Here is a 15,913-nt window from a genome sequence, read left to right on the forward strand (position 1 = left end):
ATCCAGATTAGGATTGCTCCCCTTAGGTCAAGCAATAATTTCCACAATTAGTCAACTAAAAATATCTTATTTGTACAGTTTATAATCTTTAATTTCCTCTGTCAAATGACTCAAAATTTTTACTTTCGTAATACCCTGGGTTGAAATCTTTGAAGTATGGTTTGCATTTTTCGTATAAGTTCATATTATCTTTCTTCTTTCTTTCCTTTTTTTATAGAGTTTTTATATTTGGAATTGTAAGTATTTTGAGAGTACCTAATTCAGGGTTTTTAGGTAGAAGCACTAGATATCATCGGAGGGTTTCGTCCTCAAGCCTTTACCTTTTTTCATCCTTGTGAGGTTACCTTTTTCATAGTCAATAATTACTCTTGTCATTTCTTTACCTATGTCTGAACTGTGAAATTGACGTGATCGTTTCATGAGTTACTATATTTCCTTCTGCCTTTTAATTGAACTCCTTGCCCTTATCTTTTGATTTATTTCTTAATAAACTATTGGCCTGCTTACCTTTCAAAGTGTGGAATTAATTAAAATGAGTTTTTATTGTTGTGTTCTTCTGGAAAGCATCGATTGTTAGCATCCTTCGCTGTATTTATGTTCTGATTTTCTGTATAGTGATGTCAACCATTAATTGTAATTGTCTAAAGTGAAGCCGGGTGTTTGAGCATATTAATTTGTTTGAACTAGTTCCCATATATTGATATGAGATGCATTCAGCTTGCAGGAGTTTTTCACGACTCTTTTTATACGTTCCTTGTTAAGGTGAGGACATGCTGAAGAAGGCTTCTGTTGGGAGGAAAACAGCTACATTGTTAATTTAGTATCACTCTACCACTTACACATGATTCTTTCTCAGATTTCACAGTTTCAGTTTGAGTAAAACTATATTACAAACATCCGTGGCTTGTACAAGTTGCGATCCTGATTCTTTATACAGATAATCACCATGCTTGGGTTAACGCAGAAGTTTTATTGGAGAAATGTCTCGTAGGCATTTTAGACGAGAGCAAGTAGATACAGCATTCTTTGTATATTTCCAGAAGCAGCTATGGAGATAGCAAGAGATCAGTTATTTCCACTTCTTGTCACATGGAAGATAGTTGCAAGGCATTCAAGAATGTGCATGTGTTGATGCTTGTAAGTTGTAATATGCTAAAATAAAGGAGGAAAACTTATTCAAAGGCTGATATATTTTGGCTATGGAGATGTGTTGTTTCAATAAATATCGTGGTGGTGGATTATTCAAAAACCTCAGCATCTAACCATGGTGACCAAGGGTGAATTTGTTATACCACAATTTTCAACATCTACTTCTCTTTCATTTTTAGTTAAACTTTTCACTTTGATGACTTTCTGTAACGTCTGGGTCATTTTTGTGAAAAAATAAAAGTTTGACCCGGTTTATACAACAAAAATATCCCGATTGGAAATGGCGAATATGCATCATTTACAAGGTAGCCAATGAGGGAATCCGAAATTATGGTTGAAAACAGCACAAAACGGGTCATCAGAAGGACCCCCGTGCTCACATAGAATTATATCGAAAATAGCTGGGACTTTTGCATCCATTGCGATTATATAACAATTTGAACACACATCCAGGATTCTGCCATTCTCACCTTAATGCTTCCGGCGCAGAATTGCAGTAAGGTGTATGCAAACATACTAATTTTGTACACGTTAGACACAAACTTGCAAAGAAAAGACCAATAACAAGTCCAAAAATGCTCTTCCGTCTATCCTACTTAAAAGCTCTCTTAACAATGACTCACAAAAATCATGGGGAAAAAGTGCCCCACACGCGAATATCCATTAAACATGATCCAGACCCCTATAGTCGATCCACAGTGAGTTGAATTGCTACTATAGTCTGATAATGGGACCCACAAATCCGAATAAGTGCAGATGATAGGAAGGGGATCCGTGCCAACTGTCAGTTGGAACCAAAAAATGCAGCTAGCGACTGCTGCGCCACGAGGAAGAAAATTCCATGGAAGGGACACGGGAAGAACCATGTGCCTTCCAAGCCCATACGCTTTGGGCGCAGCCACTCCCAATGCCAAACCCTCAGCAAGAGCATGGAGGGGCTATTGCCAAACACTGACACAATTGATTGAAGTTGTGGGACGCACTAATCGAAAATCCAGTGATATCAGTAATTGTATTTGCTGATGTCTATTTTGCAGCTTCCAAAGCTCTGATAGCACTAGATATGATCACACGGGCAATCTATAGATCCTGGCTGTGAGAAGAAACAATAGTGGAAAAAAGGGACCCATTTTTGAAGATAGGAGTTAGTTTGAAGGGGTCGCACAAGCACCAAGGACAAAGGAAACGGCCAGACGGCCGCAAGGTTGAGGACAGAATGCTGAAGATGGAAAGGAAAGAGCAATTGCAACATGAGCAATGTCACCAAGCAATGGACCAAGACCAGAAAGTAACGAAAACTAAGAGGACCAGACCACTTCCTCTGGGCTTGCAAAGTAAAAAATTTTGTTACAAAGGCGGATTATCATTAAACCTGTTTTTTGTGAGCAGTAGCTATGTCATAATTTTTTTATAAATTTACAAGTGCTTACACAGGATAATATGTAGAAACATATTTAAAATTTAAGTGATAGCCAATGAAAAGGTAAAGTCACTCTAATAGGCTTCTACGGTGAAAATTAGTGTATTTAGTGATTAGCCAAATGAAAGGTTAAAGTCACTCTAATAGGCTTCTACGGTGAAAATTAGTCTTTATATCTTAGCCCCCCCCAACCCTCCCCACCACAATAACAAAAAAAACTCACTCACGCACATGGAAGACAGGGGAATGAGAGAAAAGATTACTTGTCATTCGTGGCTGAAATTATCACACAATTACACTCAGAGCTTCCATAAAATGCTACGGAAAAGTGTAGCAGCTGATGCAAACTTGAGATGGGGGGGAAGTTTCTGCAATCCGAATAAAAAAGAAGAAAATCATCGATCACAGTTCAAATACAAATCGTTAATGATCTAAATCAAAAATCCAAAATTTATTCCCTAGAGGTAGAATTTGATCAATTGACAACAAGTATGTTGGGCATCAAAGACAATACAGCTTTTTCCTTCTCTCTTCTCCCCTCCACTTTTTCTTTTCCCCCCTACTCTCAGATATAGGCAATTTTTTTTGTGTATTCGGGCAATGTGAGCTTTTTTCAAGCATTATTTAATCTGAGGCACAAATATTTTCTTTTGATAACCATAACGAGACAAGCAGCTTATATTTCCTTCAACTGATTGTATTGATTTGGAACTCACAATATTTACAAATCTGTGATTCTCAATCATTTTTTATCTCATTTGGAGAAAACCAAACATCTATCCAGGTACGAAGCATGTCTTGGCCCAAAACAAAACCTTAGGGAAATCCCCTACTCTACCACTAGGCTTAGTGATTGGCCATATAAAGCATGTCCAACACTACAACCCAAGCTCTTACCTATTACCGACATTATTTTGTTTCTGCTACAATAGACTTATTGACTACAAATACAAGAGTTGGAAATATCTTCCCCTGGTGCGTTACTGCATGCACAAAATTGTCTGTGGGCTATCCAAGACCTGTTTGACCATTTTCTTCTCGTACCTTCTTTCTATTGGCCTGGACTAAGGCACTAAATCTAATTTATCAGAGTTGGTCATTCTTTAAAATTAAAGACATTAGGCAGCAGCATATTAAGTTGGACCAGGTCTATTACTTAGAGGGCTAGGACTAAATAGGTATATCCCAAATCCACAACAATTGAAGGAAAATATAAAATTGGATTAAAAGAAAATGAGTTAGCATAAAAACTATATTTGTTAGTTATAAACCCAAAAGGTGTTACATCCCAAAAGCTTGCCTAGTGGTGGGTGTAACCTCTTGGGTTCATAAGCTACTCTTTATTAGTTTTAATTATTCGATGATGGGAGCATTTGTAACAATATCTAATAAACCTTTGTAATAATATGCAAACAAAAAACAGGGGGACCATTCGTCCATACGTCACACGACATTTGTATATTCAATAAATTGCAGACGATTGTAAAACATATTTTTGTTAGATATTGGACGAAAAAAAATTATATCATATACAATTACTGAACAACAAATTGGGATTTGATAATAAACGACCAAAACTGTACAAATTGAAGTGTTGATAAAAACTGTACATGTAATGAGAACACTTCCAACAAACCTAAACAAGGTGGGACAGTACGATAGACTGCAGTTAATGACCAATAATAAGAGAGCACCAGGTCAAAGATGCCCATTGTTCATGATATCTATGATATACATATTATTGTAGTTCCCCTCACCAATAAGGGATACTTCGATTTTGGAAATTTTTTTGTTGGGGGGGGGGCCACCCTTGGTTCTAACCAAGAAAAAAGCATGGGAATAAGATAGTGTCCTTTTTTTTTTGTCTCTAAGGGCAAATTCTGAAACTCCTGTGCCAGGCTTTTAGCCAGCATGGAAGAATTGAGATACTATATATCTCATTAGAAAATCAAAAAGGGTAACCAAACGTGATGCTATAGATTCTTTTACTGTTTTACATAAAGCGCACAAAATTCTACCCCACCTAATTCATCCCTCATAGGTAGGTACATCTACATTTAATGAATTCAAGAGCTCCAATGCCGAATTGGTGTAGAAATATACAATTACGAAGTTTACGATTCTCAAACTACATACTTACATAGGAGGCAACGCCAAAAAATTTATTGGACACGGGATTTTTTTGTTTCTAAATGTTGACCCCATATCAAGTATGAAAATTTTGCTTCAGTGTTTAGGCACAAGCAGTACTGTGCAAATGAAAACAAATATGTTTACCTTGAATCCCTCTGGAAGAACCTCAGTGATTACCATCCAAATCATACACCCAGCAGCAAAACCTGTAGCAAATGGCAGAAAACTTATTGAATGCATCAGCACAAATAAATGATGGAACCGCCACAAGAGGCTGCATCAAGAGCTCACATGATGCAATTTATCATAATTATATCTAACCAAATGAATAAAACAAATGATAGAAGTAAAACATAGCAGTTCCAATGCTACGCCTTGAACCACTGTAAAACTTCACATCTGTCCCTCAAAAACCATTCAGCCATGCTGAAATGTCTATATCATTTGCTTTTCTAGCCACGAATATCACTGGTTTCAGATCAGACGCTGAAATAAATGTCTTACATGAGCAATGAAAATGGATAACACACTGGAATTTACTTCCTCTGGCTTCAGCAGCAAAGCATTCACCATATAGATCATTCATAAATAAAGGTTCATTATCACATGATAAAATGTAATGAATAATGATTCCCATTGGCTTCACCTAACAGGTTAGTGTGTTTCACTTGGAATACTTGAGTGGGACTGTTATGGACCCAAATACAGCTAGATGGTTTTAAGATATTGGGCCTAACCAAATCATGCCCAAGGATTACAATTGAGGCCCAAGTGTCTCAAGCCCATAGAAGAATCTAGATGTCTAACAATGAGGAATAAAACGTGGGAGTTGTAGCTTGTTAGGATATTCAGTTATCATTCTAGATTTTGTAACTAGCTTTGGCTAGGGAATTACTAGCAATTTTGGCTCGGGTTTACAGAGCTTGCTTTGGGATTTATATATTTTATATTGAATTTCTTCATATAAATCGGGTTCATAACATTGGTCCGACCTGCCGGATTTTGAGGAGCGCCGATTCACGATGGCCAGCACAGGAGCAGATGCGAAGTTTGAAGCTATGGAGCGTTCGGTGTGGGGGTTGCAGGAGAGTATGTTGCAGGTGCAGGGTAGGCTAGATAGGATCGATCAAGCTCTCGGAGACCTCAGTGATCTGAAGGTGTTGATGGGACGGTGGATCAAGGGACATGAAAAATTCGAGATGGCAGCAGATCAACGAGAGAATATCAAGAGTTTGATGGAGAAATTGGTGAAAAGAAAATTGGGAGATGAAGCAAACCAACAAGGTGGCCTCAATGAACCAATGGTGAAGGTGAATCATGAGTTGCTCTATCAAGAAAAAAACTCTGAAAGAAGAAGGCCTTGCAAAGAAGTGCACGGTGACACAAATGTTGTGATTAAGCAACCTGAAAAGTGGAACCCAGGTGAGCTCTCAAAAGGCAAGCTGCCAAATATTGAAGCACAGAAAAATTCGCTAGGAGAATACATGGAGATAACTGGATTGAAAGCAGAGGAGCAGCGCACCAAAATTTGCAGGGAGAGAAGGACTTTTAATTGGATCGGGAGGGTGGACAGGAAGATCCCGTGGATGAGATGGGAAAAACGTCAAGTTGAATTGATTCAAAGGTACAGTGGCCGCAAAGCAACTAATCCATATGAGTTTGTTTCAATGGCGATAGAGGAAGAGCCGATCAGATGGGGTGCTGAGGCGGTGTTTCTGCAGTCGGTGTTTACGATGGATAATGGCGAGGAACACTGCGTGTGTCATATGAGTGATGGGGCCAGAGAGGAAATATTGGGGAAGATAAAAGCCCACGACCCGATTATGAGAGCTTTGAATTTGAGGGGTGACTGTGTAGTGATTGAGATGGGTTTGTCTCATATGTGGGTTCTGGAAAAAAAAGTACATGGGCTATCAAATTTTAAGGCCCATGATTGTTAAGTGGCGCGAAATTAAAGAGAGGAGGTTGGGATCAGATGGGAGGGGGGGTCGATTGGATGGATTTTGGAGGCTTGGCAGTACAACGAGAACAACGTTGTTGTTCTTTCCCGGGTATCTTGTTAACTTTCCAGGTAGTAGGGCTTGAGTTTTGGGCATGTCAAGAGTGGGTCGGGCCTGTACTAGGGAATTTGGGCCATGTAATCTACTGGACCCAAAGAGATTATAAAGGCCAGGCAGAGGGATTCATATCGCACTGATGCACTTTGCGCCAAAACCTAGATATTGGGCAGGACAGGAATATGTTACAGGACGCTGGAGTAATGGGTTTCGTCGGCGAGGGATGTCCAGTGGGCCGCCGGTGGTTGACTGTGTCGGTGGCGGAATGGAATGCAGCGGCACTTCGGAATCAACTCTTGTAGTGAGGAAAAGCGTTGAAGGAAAAACAGAAGCAAATTGCACCTCCAAAGCCCTATCACAATGGCTGAAGTTGGTGGGAGATTACAATATAGGTGCTACTGGGGTGGTTGATCTATTTACTTCTGGAAAAGGTAATACTGATTTTGGGTTTATGCTCGGTACTTTTAAGGTTATGTTTAGGGTGTCTCATGTTACGAACCCCATTATTATTGGGCCTAAATATTTAAGAAAATTAAGGCCCAAGTTTGAAAGGCCCATGGGCAGCTACAGTTCACGAGGAAAGGTAGGAGAAAGCATGGTCAGCTGCAAATTCAATTTGACAGGGTCGTTGTTGTCTTTGGTGGAAGTTCGGGCTCTTACTCTTTGTGTTAATCCTCTTCATTTTCTGGATTGTGGTAATGCCTTAATTGACCTTGGTTTTGAGATCATAGTTTTTGATGTTGGTTGGAAGGAGGACAAATCCGTAGAAGTTCAAGTTGTGGCTAAACGATTACTTTTTGTGTGGGAAGATGGAATGGGTGTGCTTGTTTTTATCATTATGACTGGGCTGGGCTGGAGCCTTAAACAAGATCATCAAGTTTCAAGACTCAGCCTTGAGGACAAGGCTGATTTGAAGATGGCGGCATTGTTATGGACCCAAATACAGCTAGATGGTTTTAAGATATTGGGCCTAACCAAATCATGCCCAAGGATTACAATTGAGGCCCAAGTGTCTCAAGCCCATAGAAGAATCTTGATGTCTAACAATGAGGAATAAAAACGTGGGAGTTGTAGCTTGTTAGGATATTCAGTTATCATTCTAGATTTTGTAACTAGCTTTGGCTAGGGAATTACTAGCAATTTTGGCTAGGGTTTACAGAGCTTGCTCTGGGATTTATATATTTTATATTGAATTTCTTCATATAAATCGGGTTTCATAACATGGACATCGGAAACACCAAAGAAGTTCAAACCCAGTATCATGAATCTAATAAAAGGTAGACAAAGAAATTCACCAATGAGGTGGTGCATTGTGCATATTCCCAAAGTTATTGCATCCACTTACAGACTGACATACTATGCTACATGTTTCGATTGGATCGTAATGCTTCTAATCATACAAAAACTAGGCTTAAAATTTTAACAATGAAGTAATCATGGAAACACAATGTATATGTACACACACCCACAAGCAAATCAAGTTAAAAATCTACTCAACTGCATACTGATTACTACATAGATTGGTCATAAACAAAAGGTCCATTATCACAAGAAAATTTTCCATGAAATAAACGATTCCCAGTGACCTTACCAAACAGGTTAGGTGTTTTGCTTGGAATACTTAAGTGGACATTGGAACACCGAAGAAATTCAAACCCAGTGTCATGAATCTAATAAAAAGTAGACAAAGAAATTCACTCAAGAGGTTGCGCATTGTGCATATTCCCAAAGTTATAGCATCCACTACAACTGACATAGTGTCCTACTTGTCTCGATAGGATTATAATGCTTCCAACTATATAACAAGTTAAACATCTACTCAACTAAATACTGATTATACAGTATATATCCATAATATTTCTCTAGGTTCTTACAATTTGCAACATTCGAATATTTTAAGGTGATAGTATAAGCCAAAAAGATCCGTTTATACTGCTCTGGATTCTTTCCATGCAAAGAATCATCTTAGAGGAGATAATTGCAGAGTTAGCCTCGCCCCCATAGTGGATATTGGAAAAAAGAAACCTATCTGCGATTTCACAAATTTATAAGCCTAATCTAGTCATATAAATGGACAAAATAAAGTACCTGCGGCAGCGACGTAATCACACTCCATAACATGGCATTCTGTGGAGATACTCCTCTCGATGCAAGCACCATACTAACAGCTAATCCCTCAGGTATATTGTGCACAGCAATGGCCATCGTCACCAATATCCCCTGAGATAAACCCTTGGAGCTAGCGAAGGATACTCCAACACCAGAGCCCTCCCCAAAAGAATGAAGAGTCATGATACCGACAACTAGAATGACTTTAGCAGCTTCTGCTCCTTTTATGTCCAGCATGCTTACTTCACCATATTGCTCAAGAAACTGGGAATAGTTGAAAAGTAAATTAAACTCTAAAGTGCACCGAAGAATATTCAGGACCATATCCCTGGTGACCATTAAGGGGGGTAGCTCAATGCTAATGGTCACTGATACTTATGCTTACTACAAAAAAACTACATGAAGAAAGCCTTTAGTTTACAACTGCACATGACACAATGTGCTCCCAGCAGATGCAAAAAAGAAAAGATTTCAAAGATTCAATTTTAACGACCAGCAGTTGATACAAGAGTATGAGATGATGACTTCATACTGTTTCCAACCGTATGATACACTTCTGCCAATAGATGCCCTATATGAATAAAAATTTGGATATTGTAACTACTGGAAGTGAAGATCTGTTGAGGATCGCGGACCGCCAGATGGACAAATTGTCAGTTACAGTGTAACACAGAGGCACAAAATGGACATCTGTATGCATACCTTATTCACATGCAAAATTACATAAATAAATAAAAGACAAAATATCTTTAGGGGATCACTCAAAAGAATGACATGAGCTGCTACGAAATTACACTAATTTCCCGGGGTTGAACTATGGGTAAACATATTCTCTAACAAGTCCAACAAGTTAAAAAAGAAAAAATAAAGACGGGCAAGCATTTCGCACATTGGTAAACAATATCAGCAGACTCCATGAAACCAGACTGTTAGCATCAGATTTCTAAAGTGTCCAATAAGATAGAACAAGAAATAAAGAATTTCATTTATCATGGAATGCTTTTGACTAAGTAGACTTCCATAACATAGAATTTTTTGTTTCATTACAGTACTAGGCGCATAAACTACGCTCAATGACAACTTGTTTCCAAAATGAAGAATGATTCATGAAAACCAAAAATCAAAAAGGCTAAGTTGATAGCCTATTGCAGGCTTATAATTAATGAGCCAGTCATCAACAAACCTTTAACTCGCACACCAAGATCAATTAGTAACAGACTAAAATGCATGTCAAATTGTCAATAGGTTAGTAAACCAAACTGCACCACAAGAGGCAAGAAAAACAAAAAAATACAGAAAAGATAAGAAGTTACACTGTGCAGAAGTAAAGAGTTTGGGCCCTCTGGGCAGCAGGCGAAGGAATTAAATTGGTAATAAAAACCATGCAATATTATTACTTATATAAAAAATCAGCAAAAGCGTATTCATAACCATGTTTCAGAGGAAAGAAAGCATGATAGGTCTAAGAGCTTAACCTTCTTGCAAAGCCATATGAAAATGCCACCAGCTAAAATTCCAATAACAACCCAACTGCCACTTCCATGGTTCTGCCCTTCCTGTATTAGGTCAAAGCTAGCAGCCAACATTACTCCTGCAGCCATTCCATTGCATATTCCAGCCCATTGAGAATCAAGTTCCACAAAGAAAAATGGGACAGCACCTAAACCAGTAGCAGCAGCCATTGCCAGCGTTAAAAATGCAACTGTTGACACGGAAACTTTATTCCCGCCCTGCCACGATTCACCTCTTTCTCTACCAGCGCTATCAACATTAAAAACGCGCTCAGTCCCCGAGCCATCTATCACACCAACCCCTGCATTCCTTCGTGGAGCAGTTACTAATGATTCTGAAGTTCCTTTCTCGTTTTCTGCTATTACACTATAACTTAATATAGCTATAAAGAGAAAAAGAGAAAGAATTGGCTTAACTCCTAAACTCATTTTCAGCCTATTGACGCTACCAAACATTGCACAGTCAGAAGAACAAGGTAGAATTGGATGTTTTCTTTACTGCAGTATGCTCATCTCCAGTCAAGAGAACATGTTCAGACCATATATAGCTATGCAACCATCATTCGTTTTCGTGGATATAGCTTGGTCGTCAATTCAACTGAACACCCACCGATGAATGATGAATATCTCTAAGACACCATGCAGTTGAAACTTAAGCTTGATGCCCCAGCTCCTTCTCTAAAATGAATGGATATAAGTAAGAGATCCATAAACAAAAAAGAACATCAAACACAAAAAGCACAGAGAGAACAAACATAAGAAATGTACGAACATGAGTTACATATTTCCAATGTTGTAAATGGCAGGAGGCGGTGGCGTGGCGGTCAGTGACCGCCTACCGTCTCGGCCGCCTAGGCTGTTGAATTTTTTTAGCCATTTTTATGGGTACTTATACATAATTATGCAATGTAACTACAAATAGTCATAATATTTTACATGATATATGTGATTAAATAATGTTTATGCATAAAGAAGCTTCATACAAGGTGCAAATAAATATATAAATACAAACTAACAAGATAATAAGATGGTGGCTGATGCGGCGGCGGGCGGCTGGAGTCAGGTGGTGGCTAATGGTGGAGGACACCTGAAACAAAAAGTAAATACAAAAGAGAGTGAGATGCGCTTTTATTATATGTAGGTTTTTTAAGTTGATTGATTTTGACTGGTTTTAAAATTATTTGATTTTGACAGTTGACTGTGATTTTAAAATCATTGACCGCCTCAGACCGCCTATAGAGACCACCTTAGACAAAGGCGGGGTGGTTGGGGCTGCCTACCACCTAGGCGGCTGCCTCGACTGCCATTTAAAACACTGCATATTTCTTTCTTTTACTCTACTCTCAACATTCACCAAAGATTGGATAAGTGGGACAACCACTTACAAAGGGGAGGAAACTATTGTTCAGAAAGAATGAAAAATATGTTAATGTACTGTCTATGACTATTAGATTAATCAAAAATAGAGAGCAAAATTCATAGATTACATTTAAGTTTCATCATAGAAACTTAAGATTTTCATCAGCCTTAAAAATATTAGAATAATTCCTTTACTTCTCCTCGTGTGCAGTAACATCAGCGCTCAATATTTCAAAACAGACTAAGATGCAAAGGTCATGTGTTAACTCAGCAAACCAGACAACATAACCAGTATTCCGTTATTTTAGCTTGAGAAGAAATACAAAACAAGCCATTTGCAAATCATTGATTGTAGTCTTAACCGAAAATAGTATTTAATCAGGCAGTTAGTCGCATGTAAGTCAACTCTTCAGCTGCCATAAACCTTTGGATTTGCATAAACACAGGAATCAACATCAAGTATGATTCTTTACAAAATTCACATAGTGCAATTCATAACAACAGTAGATGGACTAGGAGAATAAACAAGGAACCACCTGTGTCAGGAATTGTAAATCCTTACATAAAATGCCAAAACAAAAATCATAAAGAAATATAAAACAAACCACTTAACATTTGGTCAATCGAAAAATTCAATGGCCCAGAGGCACAATCATCACGAATCCTTAAAAGTAAAACCCCCACAAAAAAAAAAAAAAAGACTCAAATCTCAAAATTCGACCCAACTGCTTAAAACCCATAAAAGAAATCATCTCCACACATACGTATACACACGAAATCACAAAATCGGAGAGAATGAGGAAGCGCTGATGAAATCGAACTCACCAATGGTTCTTCGATTGCCTAACTTTTCAAGAAATCTGGTATAGAGGTTCGTAGGGGAGAAAGTAAATGGTTGAAAACCGTGTTGTAGAAAGTGAAATCCTACCAATGTTGCGTGCCGGATTGGATAGGCAAATTCACCTCTACGAATATGCTGCTTCTTCTTCTTCTTTGTTTTTTTTTTTTTTTTCTTTATACATGAATATGCCTTCCTCCCTTTATTTTATTCACAATAATTTTATATTTTCAAAACTAAATATGAATTTATCTTATATTTCCACACGGTGTTACATGAATATATCCATGAGTTTTCAGACAAAAAAATATATTCTATCTTATTTAGCGTTGACTCTTATTAATTTTAAATTTGTTCTCTTAAATTATCTTTATCTATATTTTAAAATTCAATCATATCTTTATTTATATTTTTTTTAATTAAATTTTTTTAGATAATTCATCCTCTTAATAAAAAAATATATAAAAACTTATTATCATGTTTAGATAAATATATAAACTGGACAAACACGTAAATACGTTCAAATAGACAATATATATATATATATATATATATATATATATTGATGTAGCCAAAAATTGATATTACTCGATTAGAGAAAATATGAGAAATTTGTAGAGATCTGGATAACTGGATTAATACTTGAACTATTCCAAAGACCGAACTTTGTGGGTTGTTACCTGCATCACAAAACAAAGTGAGTGGCGCCGGGGGTTTTTCGGCGAAAACACTTCGACGCTCAAGTCATTATTTCCTCAATAAAAGTTCTAGAGAACTAGAGCATGTGACTATAGAGTGCGTACCTTAATAATGAGAGGACTTGAGCTATTTATAGATAGTCAGAAAGTTTCATGGGCTTTAGCCTCTTATAGGCTTTGAGGTATTTATGGGCCTTGATAAAGTGTCCAAATAAATATCGGAGTAATATGAGACTCATATGGATTGAGTCATTGGGCTGGGGCCTGAGAGAAAATCAAATTGGGTAATAACTCATCATAAGCCCCCCACTCTCGGGCATGTCGTTTCTGCGAGATTACCGAGAGTAGAAAATTTAGATACCGTTACAGATTAATTGTAGTAGGAATGTGTTGCAACTGAATCGGAGATAGTAGGAAGCAAAGTCCTAGTTGAATTAAAAATTGTTGGATTTACAGTCCTGTCTGAATAATGATCGTAGAATTGCAGTAGGATTGTGGTGTAATATGATATGAATCAAAGTCCTGCCAGAATAATAATTGTAGAAACTCAGTAAAACTCTGGATGTATTACTATTATAAATTTAACACCGTAATGTTTTCATCACAACTTACTAACTCAATATTATTTCTGAATTTTTTATTGCAGCAGCCGCGCAATCGAGTTGCATAAAGAGATAAATTATCTTTATTCCCGTTACATGTATTAATTATTTTTTTTTTTTTGTGATTGACTTGTGGTCCACTTTGGTAAGTTGCTTTTTCAATTTTTTCTTTCCAACTTAAACGTGAGTTTCTTTTTGTTTCTTCTCTCTTCTTTGTTTTTTTTTTTTTTGACAGGCTCTTCTTTGTTTTCTTTGTAACGTGAGTTTTCTCTTTTTCCAAGTTTCCTCTTCTTCAATGTGATATCATGTGTGTATGGCTAAGTGTCTTGGAGCATCTATCTTCCCCTACTCCATGTTTCCTCACTCCCACCTTCATTCACGGCCAATGGAGTGGTGTCTAGAAGGAGGCGGCAAGGTGGGGCAGGGCAGCGGTCAGGAGAGGTGGCAACGTTTGGAGATCGATTTCCAGCCACGGTCCATCCACTGCCGGTGGATGCGCCTAGATCTGGCTCAACTCGGACGATTCTGCTCGAGGAGATGCTGTGCGAGGAAGTGGCTGCTTTATTCAGGGGGGGTGCCGGAGTATCCAAAGTCGAGTTTTCAGTCATGGCTATGTTTCCGGGTGGGAACGGAGCCAGATTCTGCACTCGACGGTTTAGGGTGGCTTCGATGATGAATGGATCGGGGGAACGAAGGTGATGGGCTGGAATATGTGTAGTGACCCTGCATGGAATCACCTACTAACTGACAACTAATAGCATGCATTAAACTTAATACAGCAAAATTCTTAAACAGAGTAAAAAACGTGCGGAAACATAATCCATATTTTACATAACAGCTTAGTAAAACATATCCAGACTTAAATATCTAGTGATACAACCATATTGAAATGCTTAAAATAAAACTGTCTAAAACATTTATACAGCTAAAAAAATCATGCTGTATAAAATCCCCTGAAAAGCTCTGGCTCCCTAATCCTGCCTCGAGCTACCGGCTCCGTCCATCCTGCGACCTGCCCCTTGAAATGGGTGTCCAAGATAACAACTAGGACGTGAGCGCTAACGCCCAGTACATAAACATGAGTAAACATATGTATATGATGCATGCAACATGATGACTGGTAAAGGGTCATCTGAAAAGTCATGCTCAGTACCGGCGCCACATGAGTGCTGCCACTGCACGGATCAAACTCTGGGTACAACCACACTCGTCTAGTACACCAGAGTAGTCAGACATACATGTCCCCGCCGTCGCGGTACTCTCAGTGACAGACTATCGAGTATAGAGCTGAGCGGCTCTATAATCAGGTATAACAAGGTATAGGCTCAACGTGTATGTGCACATGATATATGAATATATAAAACGGTAAAACATACATCATGCCACATAATAATGCCAAATAAATGCAACAGATAAACATGTATACTCGCTGGAAATCTCAGTCAATGTGTGTTTACCTAACACCGAAGTCTGAACTAAGCTGGAAAAAGACAACCCCTAGCTGTCCTAGGTCAACTCCCGACCCGACCTGGTCTCAAGCCCGACCCGACCTGACCTGGCCTCTTGGTTCGACCCCGAGCTCTTCCTTCCCGAGCTCCCGAGCTACTATTTCCCGAACTCTCGAGCTATTCCTTCCCGAGCAGAAATATGAAGTGAGATGGAAGTGGTTGTGTCAATATCTGAACTCTCAACTCCTATTTATAGGGAATGGGCTGGGACAGGTGTCAAACGCATGCGTGATATCTTGACATCTGGCAGGACACTAAGCATTCAAATCCTGAGCTCTTGACACCTAGCATGTCAACTCATGCATTGATTCTGGTTCCGCCACGCAACATTCCCGACCCGACCACAATGTGTTCTTCCTATGGCCAAACACTAGCTTGACCAAGCACTTCACTTTCTTGAGCACCCTAGGACCCGACCCGAGCCATGCTTTTCCTTGACCGAGCCCCTCGTGTCCGAACCCTCCCTTGGTTCACCATGACCGACCCGAGCCCCAAGGAAACATCCGAGCTCAAACCAAGCTCCATGCCC

The 15,913-nt window shown here is 38.7% G+C and overlaps 2 pseudogenes; both read right to left on the minus strand.

The window, feature by feature from the left end:
* Window positions 1-1,615: 1,615 nt before the first annotated feature.
* On the minus strand, window positions 1,616-2,516 carry LOC140888045 (putative zinc transporter At3g08650; annotated as a pseudogene).
* A 2,038-nt stretch (window positions 2,517-4,554) lies between these two features.
* Window positions 4,555-12,765, minus strand: LOC140888046 (putative zinc transporter At3g08650; annotated as a pseudogene).
* Window positions 12,766-15,913: the final 3,148 nt, after the last annotated feature.

The sequence above is a fragment of the Henckelia pumila genome, chromosome 3 (assembly GCF_033568475.1).
Source record: "Henckelia pumila isolate YLH828 chromosome 3, ASM3356847v2, whole genome shotgun sequence".
NCBI lineage: Eukaryota > Viridiplantae > Streptophyta > Magnoliopsida > Lamiales > Gesneriaceae > Henckelia > Henckelia pumila.